Source organism: Monodelphis domestica, chromosome 1 (assembly GCF_027887165.1).
Source record: "Monodelphis domestica isolate mMonDom1 chromosome 1, mMonDom1.pri, whole genome shotgun sequence".
Taxonomy (NCBI): Eukaryota; Metazoa; Chordata; class Mammalia; order Didelphimorphia; family Didelphidae; genus Monodelphis; species Monodelphis domestica.
In genome coordinates, this window is record NC_077227.1 from 709,544,111 (window position 1) to 709,563,760 (window position 19,650).

The following is a 19,650-nucleotide window of genomic DNA, read 5'->3' on the forward strand; positions in this document are numbered from 1 at the left end:
AGATCAGTAATGGAAAATAAAATAGAAATCGTTTTTAAAGGGAAAAAGAGAGCTGGCCCAGAATCCCAAACTCTGGGTTTTCATCCCAGGTTTAACTGTGTGACTTCAGGCTTCCCATCCGACAAATGCTCAGATTGGAGTAAAAGCGATAATGCATGTCAGGGACTTTGGGAAACTCAAAGCATGCTAGAAATATCAATAATTATTATTATGAATAGTGGTTTACCTCCTTCCAGTTCTAACACCCTATGACAATTTAGGTGAGAGGCACAGTTTAAATTCTTGTTCATAATGTGCAAAAAACCCAACCCCACAACAGTTAAGCATCACATTTCATGTGCTTCTAGCTGTTCACCCTCTTGGAAGGAAAAGGCACTATAAAGCAGCAGATGATTTTCTTGTCAGACTAAGCTATATAAACTGGATAGAAAGGGGCTCTCTTTTCCCCAAAGCTAATTCTCTCCTGAACTGCCTTGTGTGCTTTTCTGCCCAGGGCACGTACCACCAGGCTATCAGCATTCTTTTTGGCTCTTTTCCTCATAGGTCAGTCAGTCAATCATCACTTATTAAGATCTATTATATGCCAGACAGGAGGCACGGCATAAATCAGTTGCCAAGTCTTGTCCATTCTACCCCTACAACCTCTCTTCAGTCTGTCCCCTTCTTATTACTTGCACAGCCTCTCCACTGGGATAGGTTCTCATCACCCCTCATCCCAACTCTTGTGGCTTCCTCATTGACCTCCTGTCTCAAGTCTCTCCCAATTCCAACCTATCCTCTCTACGTGGCTATCAAGGTGATTTTCCTTATGTTTGGGTCTGACTCTGTCACTGCCCTCCTCATTAAACTCAGGCGACTCCCTGCCTCCTAGATAAAATATAAAATCCTTTATTTGGCTTCATGACCTGGTCCCTACCTTCTTTTCTAACCTCATTATTTATGACTCTCCTTCCTATCCTCTGTGGTCTAGCCAAACTGACCTCTTTACTGTTCCTCAACCATGAAGATTATTTCCTGTCTCTGTGCCATTGGTTATCTCCCATACCTCCCTTCTCATCTCCAACTTTTACAGTCTCTTCCTTCTTTTCTTCTCCTTCTTTTTAAAAATTTTGAAAACCCTTACCTTCTGTGTTAGAATAGATATAAGTATCAGTTCCAAGAAAGAAGAGAAGTAAGGGTGAGGCTATTGGAGTTAAATGACTTACCCAGGGTCACATAGCTAGGAAGTACCTGAGATCACATCTGAACCCAGGATCTTCCATCTTTAGGTCTGGCTCTCTATCCCAAAGCCACCTAACTGCCCTCACTCTCCCTACTCCTTCTTTTCTAATCTCATTATACATGATTCAATTTCTTGTCCTCTGTGGTCTAATCAAATTGACCTCCTTACTATTTCTCACCCATGAAGATTATCTCCTGTCTCTGTGCCATTGGTTATCTCCCATACCTCCCTTCTCATCTCCAACTTGTACAGTCCTTTACTTCCTTCAGGATTCAGTACAAGCACTACCTTCTAAATGAAGACTTCTCAGCCCTGCAAATGCCAGTGTCTCCCCTCCCTAAAATACCTCATGTTTATCTTGAATTTTAAATCAATTTATATATTGCTTTCCCTGAGTCCCTGAGAGAAGTAAGTTAGATAGACGGTAAGTAGGATAAATAGATAGATAAATAGATGGATACATAGATAGACAGACAGATAGATGGACAGATGGGTAGATGGACAGATGAATAGACAGACAGACAGATAGATAGATAGATAGATAGATAGATAGATAGACAGATAGATGGACAGATGGATAGACAGAAAGATATCTAGATAGAGATAGATAGATAGATAGATAGATAGATGGATGGATACATAGATGGATACATAGATAGATAGACAGATAGACGGATAGACAGATAGACAGATGGATAGATGGATAGATGGATAGATAGATAGATAGATGGATAGACAGATAGATGGATAGATGGATACATAGATAGATGGATAGATAGATGGATAGATAGATAGATAGATAGATAGATAGATAGATAGATAGATAGATAGATAGATAGATAGATAGATAGTAAGCTCCTCCAGGGCAGGGGCTGTTGCTTTTTTTTCTTTTATCCTCAATGCCTAGAAAAGATCCTGGTATAGATTAGGCACTTACTTAATAAATGCTTATTGATAACTAAGTGGAAAATTCCAAATAGTCATTTAAATATATTATTGGATTTAGAAAGCTAAGCATTAAGTCCTTAGACATGTCAAAAGTCTAAAAAGTTTCCACATTTTACAGGATTCCTCAAGCTTTCCCAATTTTTCTAACTTCCCCACATGATCCTGGCTTAGAGTCACCCTACCCAGGAACACCTGCTGTTAACCAATTGTTAATATCTGTGGTAATGGATGATAAAGTATGGCTCATAGAAGGAAGCGTATCTAATTACAGTAAATACCTTACTTCTCAATTTGAAAGTTCCTTCCTTAACAGCTAATCACTGTAGGTTGTCTTTGTTCAATAGCCATATGCAATGTATTAAGTATGATCATGAACAGGTAAATTTAGATCATATTTCTGTGAAATCAGAACTACCTATTAGGTAATCTTGTTCATACCTTTTAATGGCAACATCATTGCACATCCAAAAATTATAGTAAAATAAATGTGGAGCATCATAGCACAAATATCCTTTTAAAAGATGAATCTTTCCCTCCCACTATTATTTTTCCCCTTCTCCATGTCCTTTCTCCTTCCCCACCAAATGAGCAAAATGAAAAATAAACTGAGAAATGAAGCCCTCAACACAGAGCTACATAGTCTGGCAGAAGGAATCCCCACTTTGGCCATGTCTAAAAATGAATGTCGCTCTGCATGTTAAGCTCATTACCCCTCTCTCTGTCAGCAGTTGAGTCATAGTTTATCATGGCATTAATCAGAGCTCCAAAGTCTTTCAAGGTTATTTTCCCTCGTGTTGTTATCATTGCATGAACTCTCCTAGTTCTGCTCACTTTGCCCTGTCATTTCTTAAAGGTCTTCCCTGTTTGCACTAAAACCATCCATTTCATCATTTCTTATAGCACTATAATATTCCATTATATCTATATACCAACATTTGCTTAATAGGAGAATATGCCTCTGGTTTTCAATTTGGGGCTGGCGCTTACTATTTTTAAAATCAATTTTGGATAAGGTTTTCTTCCTCCCCCAAAAGAATATAAGCACCTTGAGGACAGGGGCTGTTTCATTTTTGTTTTTGAATCATCCATACCTAGCACAGTGCCTAGTTCATATTAGGTATTTAATATATTCTTGTTGAAAGAATGTCATAAGTTAGCCAAGGCTAGCCATGGTTGAAAGAACTGTCTTACCAGAGGCCACCAAAAATGGAGATTTAAGTGAATTCTGCAGTAGGTAAATAGGGTAATCGCAGTCTGATCCCTAATAAATGTATTATATTTTCAAGATTTTTAGCCTTGTATCTCCCTATCCATTTCTCTTTGTTCTTCGTCTATCTCCCAGCCCTGGCAAAGGTGTTGATGGTTTAATTCAAATTCACTTACTTTCTCCTGATCATAAAAAAAAAAATTATTTTCCAATAGAAATGGTGACATTTAACATGAATGAGAAATATGAAAAAAACATACTTATTAAAACCAAATTCTGGGGCAGTTAGGTGTCTCAGTGGATAGAAAGCCACTTTTGAAGATGAGAAGTCCTGGGTTCAAATTTGATCTCAGAGAATTCTTAGCTAAGTGAACTTGGGCAATTCATTTAACGCCAATTGCTTAGCCTTGGAACCTTTGCTTAGTATCAAATCTTGGGCAGAATGTAAGTTAAAAAAAAAATTCTGGCCAAGCTAATTATGTTGTTAGCTTCCATCTCTAGGTCTCAGTTTCCTCATCTGTAAAAATGAGAAATCTGAAGTGTTAAGGCTGCATTCACCTCTAATTTTCTAATTTAATCTAGTTTTGTATTGCTCCCTTTGTATGCTTCCTATTCTTGTGTGAGAATACAAACAATGCTAGACAGTCTTTTATGAAAACAGGGATTTACTATGGTGAATAGGAGTGCATTTCCTCCTTCTGTTCTGTGGAGTCCAGTTCATAAGATGGCCTATTTTCACCTGAGATATTGTGAGTGGTTTGCAGATTTCAAGATTGTCTGAATCCTAGGAATAAGGGAGATACTTGGTAAGGGTAACCGGCACTCCACCCCACCCAAGGTCAGACTTCCTAATATTAGACTCTGAATCAACTAACCAAAATTCCTAAGACTTAGAGCTTAAAGAACTTTAGGGTTCATCTAGTCCAATCCCTCATGTTATAGACAAGATAAGAAACTGAAAGCTAGGATGCAATCTCAGTTCTCTTTCCACTGAACCTCTGACTTTCCACTGCCTCTCTTTTTTGACTCTCCCTAGCATTTTTTAGGTTCTTGCTATGACCCAACCCCTGTGCTAAGCTTGATCTTGGCAAATCTTTCCTCACCTCTAAAAGTCCAGTTCCGTGATCCCATAAAGAAAATGTCTTGTCTTCCTTGTATCTCAAGGATCATTTCTCCTGCTCTAACCAATCTCCTTGTTCATTCAAGCCAATATCCCCAACCAGGAATAAGGATATGATCTCCTGAGAGAATCTTTCTTCAGGGCTTTTGAGCTATGTCTCATGTTCCTCCTTTTTGAAGTATAGCAGAAAATTTTTACACAAAATTGTTTACATAAAATTTATATAAAAATGTTCCCGTGTTATCCTGAATCTCTCCACCTTTGCTGAATTGCCTAAAAGATTCCCTTTTTCCTTTCTGGCTGACTGTCAAGTTTTAACATGTTCATTGATCTATTACTAATCAAACCCTGATAAATCTTAGACCTTCTGACAAGGATTTTCTGCAATAAATAAATATTTATTGTTAAAGCATTGGGATCCTCTGCTGTCCTTTGGCTCTAGGGCTATGGTCAAGTCACTCTCTGGGTCTAACCGCTTTACCTGTTGTAAAAATTAAATTATGTATCTAATAATAAAATATTATATTTTATGAGGTTTATTAAGGATTATTAGAAATCAAGGATACAAAATAAAAACCACGTGCCCATGGCTGATTAGCCCATTCAAAATCCTCACCCTTTGCTTACTTGCTACTTCATTGCAATGGGAGAGAAAAGAGCTGGTAGGAGTTACTGCCAGTTAAATACCAATTGTGATCTCACCTAGGTGGAGACTCAGGTGATATTATAGGGGATTCTGGGAAATACCAAGGACTTCTGGGGATTGAAGTCTAGGGTTCAAAATCTCCATCTATACACTGTAAAATAAGGAGAATAATGCCTTACTTGCCTTGTTGAAGGAAACTGGTCCAGATGATTTCTTGGGAAGCTTTCCAGCTCTGAAATCCAGGAGTCTAAAATTGTGCCCACATTTCATCCCCAACTTCCCTACCCTCACCAGCTGATTTATTTTGAGTTGAGGGGAAAGTAGCACTTAGGAAGGATCATGGCCCATTTTCTTAAATTCTGAAGACTATTGTATATTTCAACCTGTCAATTTCAACAATCCTGTTCTTTATCCCAAGGAAGCAATCAGACTTCTTTGGCATGATTTAGACTTGGTCGACCTCCTCCATTACTATGTTAGTTGTGGCTTAATTATCCTCTAGGTACTTAAGCTGGTTGCTTAATAATCATTCCCCTATTTTCCTGAGCAAGTTAGATTAACCTGATGATAACTACTGGGATTTAAAGCTTAGTTCTCTGCTGGTTCTTCTAGTTTTCTAAGACGTTTCACAAAAATAATTGGTTTAGTCAATTTATTAACATTTTTTTCTTTTTTTAAATTTAATTTAGTATTTTATTTTTTCCAAGTATATGCAATTTAAAAATTTTATTTTTAAAGATATATTTTCTGAAATTATGAGATCTAAATGGTCTCCCTCCTTCCTTTCCTTCCTCCCTCCTTGAGAAGGTAAATTATATATATATATGAACATATTAGCATTTTTCTAAAGTCAATGGCATAAAATATTTTTACATATTTAATTTTTTCCATATATATTTTCATATTTATAACCCTATTAATGGTCTTTAGAAAATCTTTGTACTTTTCAGTTATCTAAGTTACCTTTGTTTTGTTGTCATTGATTTTTAGTAAAATAGAATTTGGAGCTGGACTGTACCTTAGCTGGAACCACTCATGTAGTTTGACTCCGTTATTTTACAGGTGAAGCAGAAACAGGTTCAGAGAAGGGAGATAACTAGTTCAAGGTAAGAGTAATTGAAAATTTGAATTGAAAATTTGAAAATTGAAAAGCCATAAATTAACCCAGATAACCAATCTTTTTTTTTTGTTTATTTATTTAATTAATTAATTTCAAATATTTTTCTATGGTTCCATGAATCATGTTCTTTCCCTCCCCTCCTCCCACCCGCCTCCCGAAGCCAATGAGCAATCCCACGAACACTTTTTGGTGTTAAATCAAGTGGTCTTTCTTCATGCCACACTATCATTTGAGAGAGGATTTAATTCAGTCATAGACTCAGAATATTAGAACTTTGGTATCATTCAGTCCAACTCCTTTATTTTATAAATCAGGAAGCAATCCTAGAGAGATATTACTCCCAAAGTTCCCAAGAGTTAATATGTGGCAGAACCACATTTTGGAGACAGAGTGTTCTGTCTTTAAATCCTGTTGTCTCATTCTTATACTACTAGATAACTAAACAGATAAGAAACCCTCTGTGTGTGTGTGTGTGTGTGTGTGTGTAAGAAGTTAATAAATTGAACTATAATGCTAAACTTACTGTAATTGAGGGGGTATTTAGGTGGAAAAAATGGGGGACAAGAGAAGGTGTGGATTTGTGAGTTTATCTGTGTGAAAACTTACTCTACTGATGTACAATGGCAACAACTTTCTAATTTCTAGCCCTCTAGTTACTATAATATATTCTCTCATATAATTATAAAAGCTTAAATTTTCAGAGAAAAATAATTGAGAACTTTGTATTTGGCTTAGGCTTACATGCTTTAATTTGCAATATGGTATATTTACTTGGATATTTTATTCCGTCTCTCACTAGGTTATATGCATAGTACTTTTTTGAGTGTAGTAGGGAAAACTAAGAGGATGATCTATTTATTCTGAAATCACATGCTGTGTATTCTTTGAGTCAAATTTCCATAATAGAATGGAACTATAGATGTAAAGATATGTGGACACACAAATTAAACCTCTCAGCACTGAAGAATTTGTTCCTAGAAAAATCATCATTTGATGATTTATTTAGTATCTGGCTCATTCCTTTGTTTCTGTCTTTAAAAAATTTTTTTTAGACTGTGTCTCTCTATCTCTCCAAGGTGGAAGTACAGTGGGTGTGACTACTTATGAGCCCAGTCCCATTGTTGATCAGGATGGAAATTTTGACCTAGTTGTTTCCAGCCTTGGCTAGTTTGCCACCCTTTGGCAGCCTGGTTATTCACCCATCTTGTGCTTGAGTACCTGACAGGCTTACCTCACTGCAGCTCAGAACAACTGAGCTCAAGAGATCCAGTAGCTTCAGCCTCTCAGGAGAAGGGATTAGAGTCATACGCCATGCCTTTGTCTTGTTTCTTTTTTCAAATAATATAATTTTCTTAAACCCTCATCAATTCTAAGACAAAAGAACCACAAGGGCCAGGCACTTGGGGCTGTGACTTGCCCAGTGTCATATAGCTAGAAAATATCTGCGGCCAGATTTGAACCCTGATACTCCCCAATCTAGGCCTGGGGCTCTATCCATTGTGAATTATAATTTTCATGGTTAGAGTTATATGAATAGTAGGTTGCAAAGCCAAATATCAAACCTAGATCCTTAATGGAAGTTAACAGTGTGATGTGATGGCTACGAATCCTAATGCAAATTTAGGCTGTCTTATAAGTGTATGAAGCTAATCATATTGCTAGTATGCCCTGGTCAAAGCACACCTATGGTACTGGATTCAGTTCTGGTTACCACATTTTGGGAAGCGCCATGATGATGTGGACAGAGAGTCAAGATGGGCAGGCAAGACAGTAAAGGACCTGAAGTTCATGATTTAGGATTGGGTTGAAGGAATGATTTAGGAGTTGCCCTGTAACTATCTTCAAGTATTTGATGGGCTATCTTTTTTTGAAGACTTGTTCTTCTTGGCCCCAGATAGTAGAACTAGGAGCAATGGGCAGGGGCTCCAACAGAGTCAAAGTCAGGTTTGAGGTAAGGAAAAATTTCCCTAAAGATTAGAATAATCCCAAAGTGTAATGAGCTGCTTCAAGAGCTAGTGGGCTCCCCCTTACTTTTCTTAGAAACTGGATGCCCTCATGAAGAGTGTGATGTACAACGTACTTTTTCCAAGTCTGGGTAAGATTGGGTGACCCCTGAGGTCACTCTGAAGGCTGAGATTCTCTGCTTCTATTCTACATCCAGTTATTTCCTGCTTCTACATCTTGTTGCAAAATGATACATGATGAATTTAATTCATGAGTGCTAAGAGAATTTAGAGTACAGTAGTCAAAGCAGGGTGGGGTGAATTGGGACCACTTCCAAGAGAAGATGAACTAGAATTGCCCCAAGGGAGAAATGAGGAATTTGGGATGGCTTTAACTAATACTGTAATATCTTAAACCTAGTACCTATTGTCATGATTTAATAGAAATAACTCACTATACAGTTCTCAAACTTTATTTTTCAAAAATTTTTATAGTTTTTTTTGGTGCTTTCATTTTTAGTTTTATTTATTTATTTTTATCAATTACATGTAATAACAAATTTCCACCCAAGTTTTCCCAAGATATATGATCAAACTTATCACCCACACTCCCCTCCCTTCCCCCTCCTGGTGCTGGCAGGTGATTCGATCTGAGCTATACATGTATTGTCATGCAAAATATATTTCCATGTTGTTCATTTTTGTGAGTTCTCCAACTTCAGATGAAAAAATTCTTCTTTTTTGAGAAAACATTTGGAATTTGTGGGAAATGCTTTAGGTTTTTCTTTCTTCATTGGAAAATAAATCGAGAAACAAGACTTCTATGATGAACCAGGAATGTATTAGAATCTTCACCTGAGAAGAGGGATTATAGATTATTTTTCTCACATATATGACTGAGTCTGACTTTGTAGTCTTATGAATATTTTGAGATATATTGTGTATAAATACATATACGATGCATGTGTATATGTACAGATACATGTATATTTGTATATGTATACCTCCACACACATAACCAGCGCTAGCATTTCTCCTGAGCCTTTTGGATCACTCAAACTGGACATCCTGTGGGTGACTCAAACTTGACATGCCCAAAACAGAATTCATTATCTTTTCCCTCTGAGTGTTCCTATCTTCCAAACTTTCCAGTTACTGTAAAGGGCACCATCATCTTCCCAATTACCCAAGCTGGTAACCTCAAATCTTCACTCTTGTTTACTCCACATATCCAAACTATTGACAAATCTTGTCATTTCTACTTTTACTAAATATCTTCTGTACATTCTCATGTCTCTACTCCCACTACCACCGCCACTCTACTCCAGGTCCTCATCACATTTTGCTTGAGCTATTACAATAACCTTCCAATTGCCCTCCGTGCCTCCAAGTTTCTACCAATTTCAATCTATTCGCTCAGTTGCCAAAATGATTTTTTCTCGATTTTTATTTTTGGGTTTTTTATTATAAATGTAATGACAAATTTCCACATAAGTTTTCTGAAGTTATATGATCTAAATTGTTTCCCTCCTTCCCTCCCCCTTTCTGGAACTGGCAAGCAATTTAATCTGGGTTATACATGTATTATTATGCAAAACATATTTTCATATTGTTCATTGCCATAAGAGAATAATCATATACAACCAAAACCCCCAAATAAAAACCCAAATAAACTAATGTGAAAAATATCATGCTTTAATTTGCATTCCAACTCCAACAGTCCTTTCTCTGGAAGTGAACAGGATTCTTTGTCAAAAGTCCCTCAGAATTGTCCTGGATCATTATATTTCTGAGAGTAGCTGAATCTATCCCAGTTGATCATTCCACAACATTGCTGTTTCTGGTTCTGCTTGTCTCATTCTGCATCAGTGTATGTAAGTCTTTCCAGCTTTTTCTGAAATGTTCTTACAGCAAAATAGTATTCCATTACTATCATATGCCACGATTTGTTCAGCTATTCCCCAACTGATGGACATCCCTTCAATCAAAATAATTCTGACCATGATTGTTTCCTGCCACTCTTACATATATACATATTGAGCTCCAATGGCTTTCCTTTAGGATCATATATAAATTCCTGTTTGACATTTGAAGCTCTTCACAGCTTGGCCCCTTCCTGTCCCTCCAATCTTCTTAGACTTTACTCCCCTCCCCACACCAGATGATCTATTTACTTTTCTTTGAAGATGCCACTCAATATCCCATCTCTGGATCTTTGCTCTGCCCTTCTGCTCTGCCCCTCTTCCCTGGCTTCTTGATTTCCTTCAAATCTCACTTCAAAGGAGGTCTTTCCCAGATCTTCTATCAATTAGTGTCATTCCCTTCCAGACTATGCTTCTGCATCTCCCAACTACATCACCATGACTCAGCTGCCTTCTCACTCTGGAGCATCCCTCTACCATGCTTGCCTCCTTTTCCATTTCTATTTCTTCTGTGGACTTCCATATTGGAGAAAAGCAAAGCTGATCATATTTCATTCCCTTCCCAACATGCCTCTGATTCTCCAGACTGTGAGACCATACCCTTACACCGATCTCTTCCCTCTCTTGTGGCCCTCCTTCTTGGTTTTGAATTCCTTTTTATGTGTTGAATTTTCCCATTAAAATGTAAGCTCACTGAGAGGTGGGACTATCTGTCATTTTGCTTGTATCTATATCCCCAAAGGTTAGCACCATATCTGGCACATAGTAAGTTCTTAATACATGCTTAACACCTGCCTTCCATTCTGAGATAGGCTTCTACTCTGTGTATATCCTCTATAGAGCTAGTTATTTATATGTTTTCTCCCCCCATTAGAATGTAAGCTTCTAGAGGGCAGGGACTATTTTTGCCTTTCTTTGTATTTCCAGAATTTAGCAGAGTGTCCGGCATGTAGTAACTGCTTAATACATAGTTGCTCACTGACTGTTTGCGTGATTGGAATATTGGAAAAATCAATGAACAAACTTAGAAGAAATGTTATTCAACTGGGTTTCACTTCTAAATTTCTACTGGGAGAAAATGAAATCACTAAAGATTTTGGATTTAGGCTGACTTAGCCATTGGTGGTGATATTATTACATCACCTTCCTTTCTTCATTAAGGAGAGAATTTTTGTTGGATTAAGGCTCTTGGCAAGCAGAAGCTCTACCTCACTCCCCTTCCTCCCCACTTTGCTTTCAATCTCCTTAAAGTTAAATGTATTATTAGCCACTAAATGTAGATGATGTTCTGTCGTTGTTTTCTCCCTCTGGTTTGAATCTAGTTTTCCACCACCTGTTAGCCATATGCCAGGCTCCAGTCTTTCATGAGAAGTGGTTTCTAATCTGGCTCACTATTGCCTGGCTTTTAATGGTTGAAAGATTTTTGAGTTGGGCCTTCTTAAAGCTCTAGTGTCTGCTTTTTCTTTCCAGAATTTGTATTCTTCAGAATTAGTCGGTCAATAAGCATGTATTAAGCATTTAATATGTGCCTAGCACTGTGCTAAGCACCAAGAATATGAATCTCAGCAAAAAAGAAAGCCAGTTCCTGACCTTAGGGACTTACATTCTAGTGGGGAAGACAATACATATTGCCCTTTGGGATTCTCTCCTTCTATGCTAAGACTTTATGAAAATGACCTTTAGGTGCTTAAATGTTGTTTATATTCAAGTAAAAATGAAATAATCCTAAAAAATTAAATTCCCTTAGAAAATTATGTTCTATGGCTAAAGTTCTTTATTGTATTTAAATAATTTATGCTTACTTGGAGGACTTTATTATTATTATTATTATCATTTTAAAACCTTTTATCAAAACCTTTTATCAAAAATTATCATTTTAAAACCCATACCTTCCATCTTAGAATCAATACTATGTATTAGTTCCAAGGCAGGAGAGTGGTAAGGGCTAGGCAATGGAGGTCAAGTGACTTGCCCAGGGTCACACAGCTGGGAAGTGTCTAAGGTCAGATTTGAACCCAGGGCTTCCCATCTCTAGGACTGACTCTCAATCTACTGAGCCATCCAGCTGCCCCCAGGACTTTATTATTTTTACTTCTCAGTCATTTCCCCTATCTGTGAGAGGTAAATACAGGAGCATTTCCCCCATTATTTCCCCAGATAATAAAGAGATATAAATAAATAAAAGATATATAAATGAATATTAAAATAAAAATAAATCATAAATGAATGATAAAGATAATAGGTTTTTAGGTGCTCCATGTTCAGGTGTTAACACAATGTTAGGATTAGAGTTAGGAACAGATTTATTAGTCATATACTGGGCAGGTTAAACTATTTGGCTCCCTAAAGAATGATAGACTTCAATACAATTGGACATTCCATATTTTCTTCCCACTTTCTTTTATGCATAATATCTATTCTCTGTCTGGTGTTGTTTGTTGTGACTCTAGATCATTTTTAATTTAATATGTTTTTATTTTGAATTAAAAAAAGAAATATTTCAATATACACAGCAGAACACACAAAAAAGTATTGTACAAGAAACCATGCATCTCCATTTCATATATTTAAAAATTTTTTTTAAATTAAATTAAAAAAAGTTTTTTCTGTGGTTACATGATTCTTGTTGTCTCCCTCCCCTCTTCCCTTCCCTCTCTTGGAGCTGACAAGCAATTCCATTGGGTTATACTATCACTATTATTTTTTATTATATTTTATTATACTATATTATCACTCAAAACTCATATTACTTTTTTAAAAAGTATATAATAAATTCCATATGTTGCTAGAGTAGGTAGGTGGCGCAATGGATAGAGCACTAGTACCTGTTACATAGTAAATAAGAGCCATATCAAGTTAATTATTATTATGATTTTTTTAAGTATATAACAAATTCCACATGATATTAGGGCAGTGAGGTAGTGCTATAGATAGAGCACTGGGTCTAGAATCAGGAAGACCTGCATTCAAATCTAACCTCTGACATTTATTAGCTAGGTGACCCCAGACAAGTCAATTCATCATTGTTTGCCTCAGTTTCCTTATCTGTAAATGAGGATAATAATATTAACAACCTCCCAGGGTTGTTGTGAGCATCAAATGAGATGGTATTTGTAAAGCACCTAGTAAATGCTATATAAATGTGAACTATTATTACTATTCCCTACTTTGAATTACCTTTTAAACTTCCTTCTGTTCTCTTCTATGTATTAAAAAAAAATTCAATGATAGTCTTCAATGTCTATTTTGACACCATTATTGCTAACTTTCTTCCCTTTCACTTCAACCTCCAATGAAAAATTGGGTAAAAAAACTCCTTCTTGTAACAAATATATATAATCATGCAAAACAAATCCTCGTAGTTGTCATGCCAAAAATATGTTTCTTCACCTTGACTCCATCCTGTCTCTGTCAGGAAGGGATAACCTCCTCCATCACAGAGCCTGTGGGATGTGGTAGCTCATTGCCTTGATAAGTTGTTAAGTCTTTCAAAGTTGTCTTTATTTATTTACAGTGTTGTTGCCAGTGTACATATAGTTCTGGGTCTTTTACTTCCCTCTGCATCAGTTCCTAGTTCTCAGGGTTCTCTGGAATCTCCTCTTTCATCATTTCTTATGGTACAATAGCATTCTTTTACATTCATATACCACAATTTATTTAACCATTCTGTAATTCATGGGTATCTCTAAAAATTCCAGTCCCCCCTCTCCCTTTTTTCCCCTTTTAATCCCACCTTCAGGATCAGGAATTTGATTTGCTTTCAACTCTTTCTTCCCCAATATTATGTTCCCTTAAAAACAAACAAACAAAAAAATCCTTATCTTCTTAGACTCAAAAACTGTGTATTGGTTCCAAGGCAGAAAAGTAATAAGGGTTAGACAATGAGGGTTAAGTGACTTCCTCAGGGTCATACAACTACAAGTGTCTGAAGCTATAGTTGAACCCAGGACTTCCTGTCTCTAGGCCTGGCTCTCAATTCACGGAGCCACCCAGCTGCCCCTTTTAACTACTCTTCTATTCTTTCCCTGTGTATATATGTACACACACACACACACACACACACACACACACACACACACATATAGATAGATAGATAGATCTATATTTGCTTCAGTTATAGGGATTATTGTGCAAGCTTCTTGGACGGTACAGAGTCCATCAATTAGTCTTTGAAAATGTACATGTACACCAAATTGCTTGTGTATAAATTTATGTTTAATCCTATTTAGATTCAGATAGAAATGACATTCTTTATAAGCTTGTACTCGTGTCCTGCAATTATGAGAATCACTTGTAAACTCTTCTTTTTGTTTTCTCTACCAACATAGTCCATTTTTCTCTCATGTTTTACCTCTTAGAACTTGTGGAATAGAACCAATCTCCTCCCAGATCCTCTGTTTTCCTGATTGAACTCCCTTAATAATGCCTTTTGGGGAACTTAAGGTTCTGGAGGGTTACTTCCTTTTTTATCTACCGGTTAAGAGTATTAGCACCGCATCCTTACACCTTTACATCCTTACATCCTGTTAGTCTTTTCCGATTGCTCTAGATCTTCCAAAGTCAATGCCATGAGATTCAGACTTCCCCATGGAAGTCTTCTACTCTTCCTTCTTCCAGAGATAGAGCCTTGCAGGCTACAGATGCCTGTGACCTAACCCTAGTCAAGACTGTGAGGCTGCCTGCTTGTACCGGTGCTGGCCCTGTGGGTATCCCCTTTGCTTTTTTTGCTCACCGTCTTCTTTCTAGCTTTTTTTGAAGTGAAAGAAAGCAGTCGATTCTCTTTGAATTTCTTGAATCAATTGTGATTTTTCTTTTCTGGAATCGGCATGTAGGCACCTAGCTGGCCACTTCCATTCAAGCAGTCATCTTGGCCAGAAGATTCTGACTTGAGATTTTTTAAAACCCTAGTGAGCAAGACCTTTGCTTTATGTCATGTTTATGGCAGTACCAATTGCATTATTAACATTTGTCTGTTAATAAGTACTTCCAACGAAGAATAACTGGTGATTTCCTAAGCCATAATAGTTCACCCAATAACTTTTCCATATTCCTTAAAGTTATAGCTTTAACTCTAGGGTATTTGGTCACTAATCCTCAGCAAAGCTGAAGAGAGGCAATGGATGTATTTCTTTGACTATTCATTGACTAAATCTAAATGATGACTTGGCATTCTTCTGAGATGTTTGCATCAACACAGTAATAATGATGGGTCAAAATGTAAACACCTCTGTGTCAGGACTTTACCGGTTATCTGTAATACCTTTCTAACTATTCTGCTTGGGAATTTGGGGCAGGTTGGGGGAGGGGGAAAAGAAAAGGAAGGGAGAATGATATGTGTGTGTGTGAGAGAGAGAGACAGAGGAGAAAGAAACAGAACATCTATCCTCTTTTTACCCTTGTCTCTTTTGCACTAGCTATCAAGAAAGAGCGAAAGCGTATGCATACAAATACATACATACATACACACACACACACACACACACACACACATATATATATATATATATATGCTTCAGTTATAAGGATTATTGGGCAAACTTCTTGGAGGGTACAGAGTCCATCAATTAGTCTTTGAAAATATAGTGCCTTGTACTAATCAATATTTAAATGAATGCTTGTTGGACTGGACAGTTGGCTACAGAGTAAACCTCAAAGAAAAGCAAGAAAATATGACTATTGGATCTTCCTTTTCTGATAAGGCTCAGAGTCTAGCTGAGGTTATCCAGAGAATGCACTATGTTCCTTCCAGAATTTAGTATAATATTTAATTTGAGGTTTCTAGAACACATGTTACCATTTGAATGTCAGCAGGGCAGCTCACCTTTTGCATTTCCAGCAGTCCTTCTTCCAAATCACATTTTGGTCTCTTCAATAGCTACTTGGTTTATGTGAGTAAAAAGCATTAATTTTTTACTGGAGGTCTGTGAACTTGGTTTAAAAAAATTGATAAGTGCATTTTGATGTGATTGATTTCCTTTGTAAGTCTATGTATTTTATTTTATGTACTTAAAAACATTATTCTGGAATAGGCTCATAGGCTTCACAGGGCTGCCAAAGGGATCTATGGCACAAAAAAAGTTAAGAAACCCAAGCACTGATGTCTCTTTTTCTACTTCGGCTTCTGCTTCATTTCTTTCAGCAAGCTTTTTTTTCAGAGTCCAATTTACTTGAAATTACTTGTTGCTTTCCCTTATATCAGGTCCTAGAATGTGGGCTCTTTGTAATTTCTCTAGGTCTAGAGGGCCTGATCTCATCTCTAGCCTCCTTCCAAGAAAAGCTCTTTTACCAACTCACAAACCTCAAAAATGTATTATTCAAATCAGTTGCTGTGTTTGTCATGATGAGAGTCACTATGAAAAAGTGAATTTTCAGTCTGAGTAGGCTGTCTGCAATAGCAATAGAGTTCTCATGCATACAACCTACTTTTCCCATCAAAAATATTTGTTAATTCATATATATGGGTGAAAACTTCAATACAGGCCCTTAATAAATATTTATTGATGAATAAGAATTTGATAGTGCTGTCATTCATCTACTTTCTTTGTGGTGAGGACTGTGATGTAAAAGACATCATTAAAACTTATTTAAAAACAAAACTAGCCTTTCCCACCACTATCGTTTCTCTGTTACAATTAAGGAGTGGCGTATCAAGTGGGGCAAAAATAACTTGTGGTCTAAACTTTTTTGTCTTTTTCTCTTGATTCATCCTGGAAGCTTTTCTTTTAGATTTTGTGTTTGTTTAATCTGAGCTCCAATATATGCGTGTGACCAAAATGATTTTAACAGTCTTAATTGTGTGTATACAATGACAGAAATTGTTGGGCTCTTATGACAAGCTATTCTTCTGTTCAATATAAGTTTTATTTAATTCTTTTTTCATGGTTGACATATGAGCCTATTGTTCTTAAAGGCCATTCGTAGGCAAAATTCACAAAGTGCCAAAGCAGATCCAGCAGGGGTTAAAGAGCACCAGACACAAAAAAGCTGCCATTTTGTCTTGCATAATCTACACATTTAAATCTGGGTCCTGGTGAAATTTTAATCAAGTGCCCCAGTAACATGATATATGATTTGGCAAGCAAAATAAAGGAAACATACTGTAACTATACTACAGTGTGATTATGGAACAATCTAATGCATAAACAGAGGAAATTTCCCAGTTTTGTGGACTTAATCTTATATTATAAAGTTTCCTAATATGAAGGACACTTTACATTTTTTTAAAAGTACAAATAATTTTAGATATTAAATAAAATGGGGAGAAACTAACATAAAACCAAAACAGAATGAGAATGAAGTTTCCTTGGAATTAAAGATAGAAAATAGTTCATGAGATACAAACGATTCTGGAATATTATCCCAGTCCAGTCTTACTTTGTAACCAGATCAAAGCCATGATTTTATGCCAATGATTGTATTTGTGTTTTTAGGCACCAAACTTTGAAGAGCAACAGTAAAAAGTAGGTCTTTCTAATACTTCAGAGTGTAGCCAGTAAAAACAAAGTTCTATGAAAATACCAGGAAACAGCAACTCTTTTCAATCAGCCATCCAAGGACTATTTAGGCCTCCCTAGTGCTTGGGGGTGGTTCTATAGGTCAGGGCCCAAGGGCATCCCTAGAGGCATGTCACACAATGTGGTATCTCTCCTCCCTATTAATTTTTAGACTGGTAAAAATCTGATTTTAAAAATTACCATTAGTTCAGTTTTGATGGGGCAAAGTTTACAGAGGTACAAAGCACCAGCTTTATGGGCCTTTGAATTGAAAAGGACAGGAGGGATTGTGAAAAGAAAAAAAATTCCCAACTATACCTGGGTGGGTAGTGGGAGAAGGCCTAAAAAATGGACTAGGACTAAACCTGGAAAACACTGGACATATATGCCTTTTACACACAAAGGAACCTGTTTTTTAGACTTACTCAGGTTGTTTTGTATTTAGAATATGTCTTCAACTGCAATCTACTAAAAAATGCCAATTTAGTCATCCCTTGCATAGACAGATGCACCAACTGTGGGAAAAAAAATGCTCCTCCTTATTGCAAGAGGGCATAGTACATAAAAGATGTATAAAGTTGGTCTGCAGCCTAGCATTGCTTGGTTTGAATCTTCCTCTCTCAAATGTGTGTGGCTCCTGCTAGTTTTAAACAAACTTCCCATGGGACTTGTTACTACAGAGTTTACTGATCCGCTGGTAGCAACGGTGATTTGAGAGTTGTTTCCTGTTCTGCTTTGCCACCTCACAGGGTGGCTCTGAAATCTTACCCACCTCTGACAGGAAGAGAATATTCACCGGACTAATTACTACACTGGGATCAGGGAAGATAATTGGGCATCTTCATTCAGATGTTCAGATTGTAGGCTAGGCTATGAGGACATACATTTAAAGTCTGAGTCTCCAAGCAAAGCTTAGTAAAGCCTCCCCACCCCAAGCCAACTCCCTTTCTTCATGCACGGTTCCCACTAGCATCCTCTTTTCTGACCTCCAAGTAGTTCTAGGGTTATTTGGTTGTTATAACCACACAGATTCGAGGTCATGTCTTGTCCGGGTTTGGTGGGGGGCAGGGAGGTGGAGGAAACAAACCTGAGGTTAGCAAAGAGAATCATTCAATAAATACACACTAGAAAGCTTTAAAAATTTTGTTTTGTCACTCTCTATTTGGCTCAAAAGTGGCCTCAAAAAACAATCTCTAGGAGTTTAAAAAAATCAGCAGTAGACACAATGTTCAAAATATTTCCCAAGATGCTTGCACATTCTGTGCCTTCTTAAGTCAATTCATTTATTTCCTGCAACATTTTAACAACTTTATACACAATTTCTCAGGATTATTTTAGATTCAGGAAAATCTAAGATGAAGGTTTGCATTTATTTGACAACAGAAACCTTTGTCTTTGAAGCAGACAGCCAAGAACTAACATAAAATTTGTTTTGATCCATTCTTGACTAGCCTACCTGTTACCAAGGGTGATAAATAGAATTTGTTAAAGCAACAGTTGTTAAAGCAACTGGTAACTTGGCTTAGTGGGGATTGGGGAGGGGGAGGAAGAGAGGAGAGAAAAAAGAGAAGTCAGAATAGATGGGGAAAGAGACAGAGAAAGAAACTACTTGGTCCTGGGCAAGTCAACTGACTTTTAGGTAACTTTCTAAGATGAAAATTGGGGAGAAGGTGCTGGCCTTGCTTTGCCAATGAAACCACAGGCCCAGACCTTATCCTAACAGGAGAGTTTAGCCTTCTCCGTTAAAAAATGACCTGAATCAGCCAGGTAGACGGAATCATCCCGTTTTAAAACTATCGGCTTCCTTCTTCTTCTCTAATTTTGACCCCTAACATTTTCCTTCTATACCTCAAATTTACGTAGCCTAGTAAAATGCGCTTTCCTTCGGAAAAAAAACCTCCTGGATTTTGCACTCCTAATTTAAAAAGCGAACTAAAAATCCACTTCGTAGACTACTTAGGGGTTAAAATACGTGATACTGGCTCTGCAGAGTTGGTAAAAACAAAAACAAACGCTCCCCAGAAGACGG

At 37.0% G+C, this 19,650-nt stretch overlaps 1 protein-coding gene across 3 annotated transcripts in view; it reads left to right on the forward strand.

The window, feature by feature from the left end:
• The window catches only part of NFAT5 (nuclear factor of activated T cells 5), a 241,361-nt gene that overhangs the window by 64,388 nt on the left and 157,323 nt on the right, over nucleotides 1-19,650 (forward strand). For 2 of the 3 annotated variants that reach the window (XM_056811368.1, XM_056811370.1), the window contains exon 3: nucleotides 6,206-6,249. The exons of the other annotated variant lie outside the window; for it this stretch is intronic. The gene's annotated coding sequence lies outside the window, so the exon portion shown is untranslated. The remainder of the gene's footprint in view (nucleotides 1-6,205; nucleotides 6,250-19,650) is intronic. 3 annotated transcript variants of the gene reach the window in all.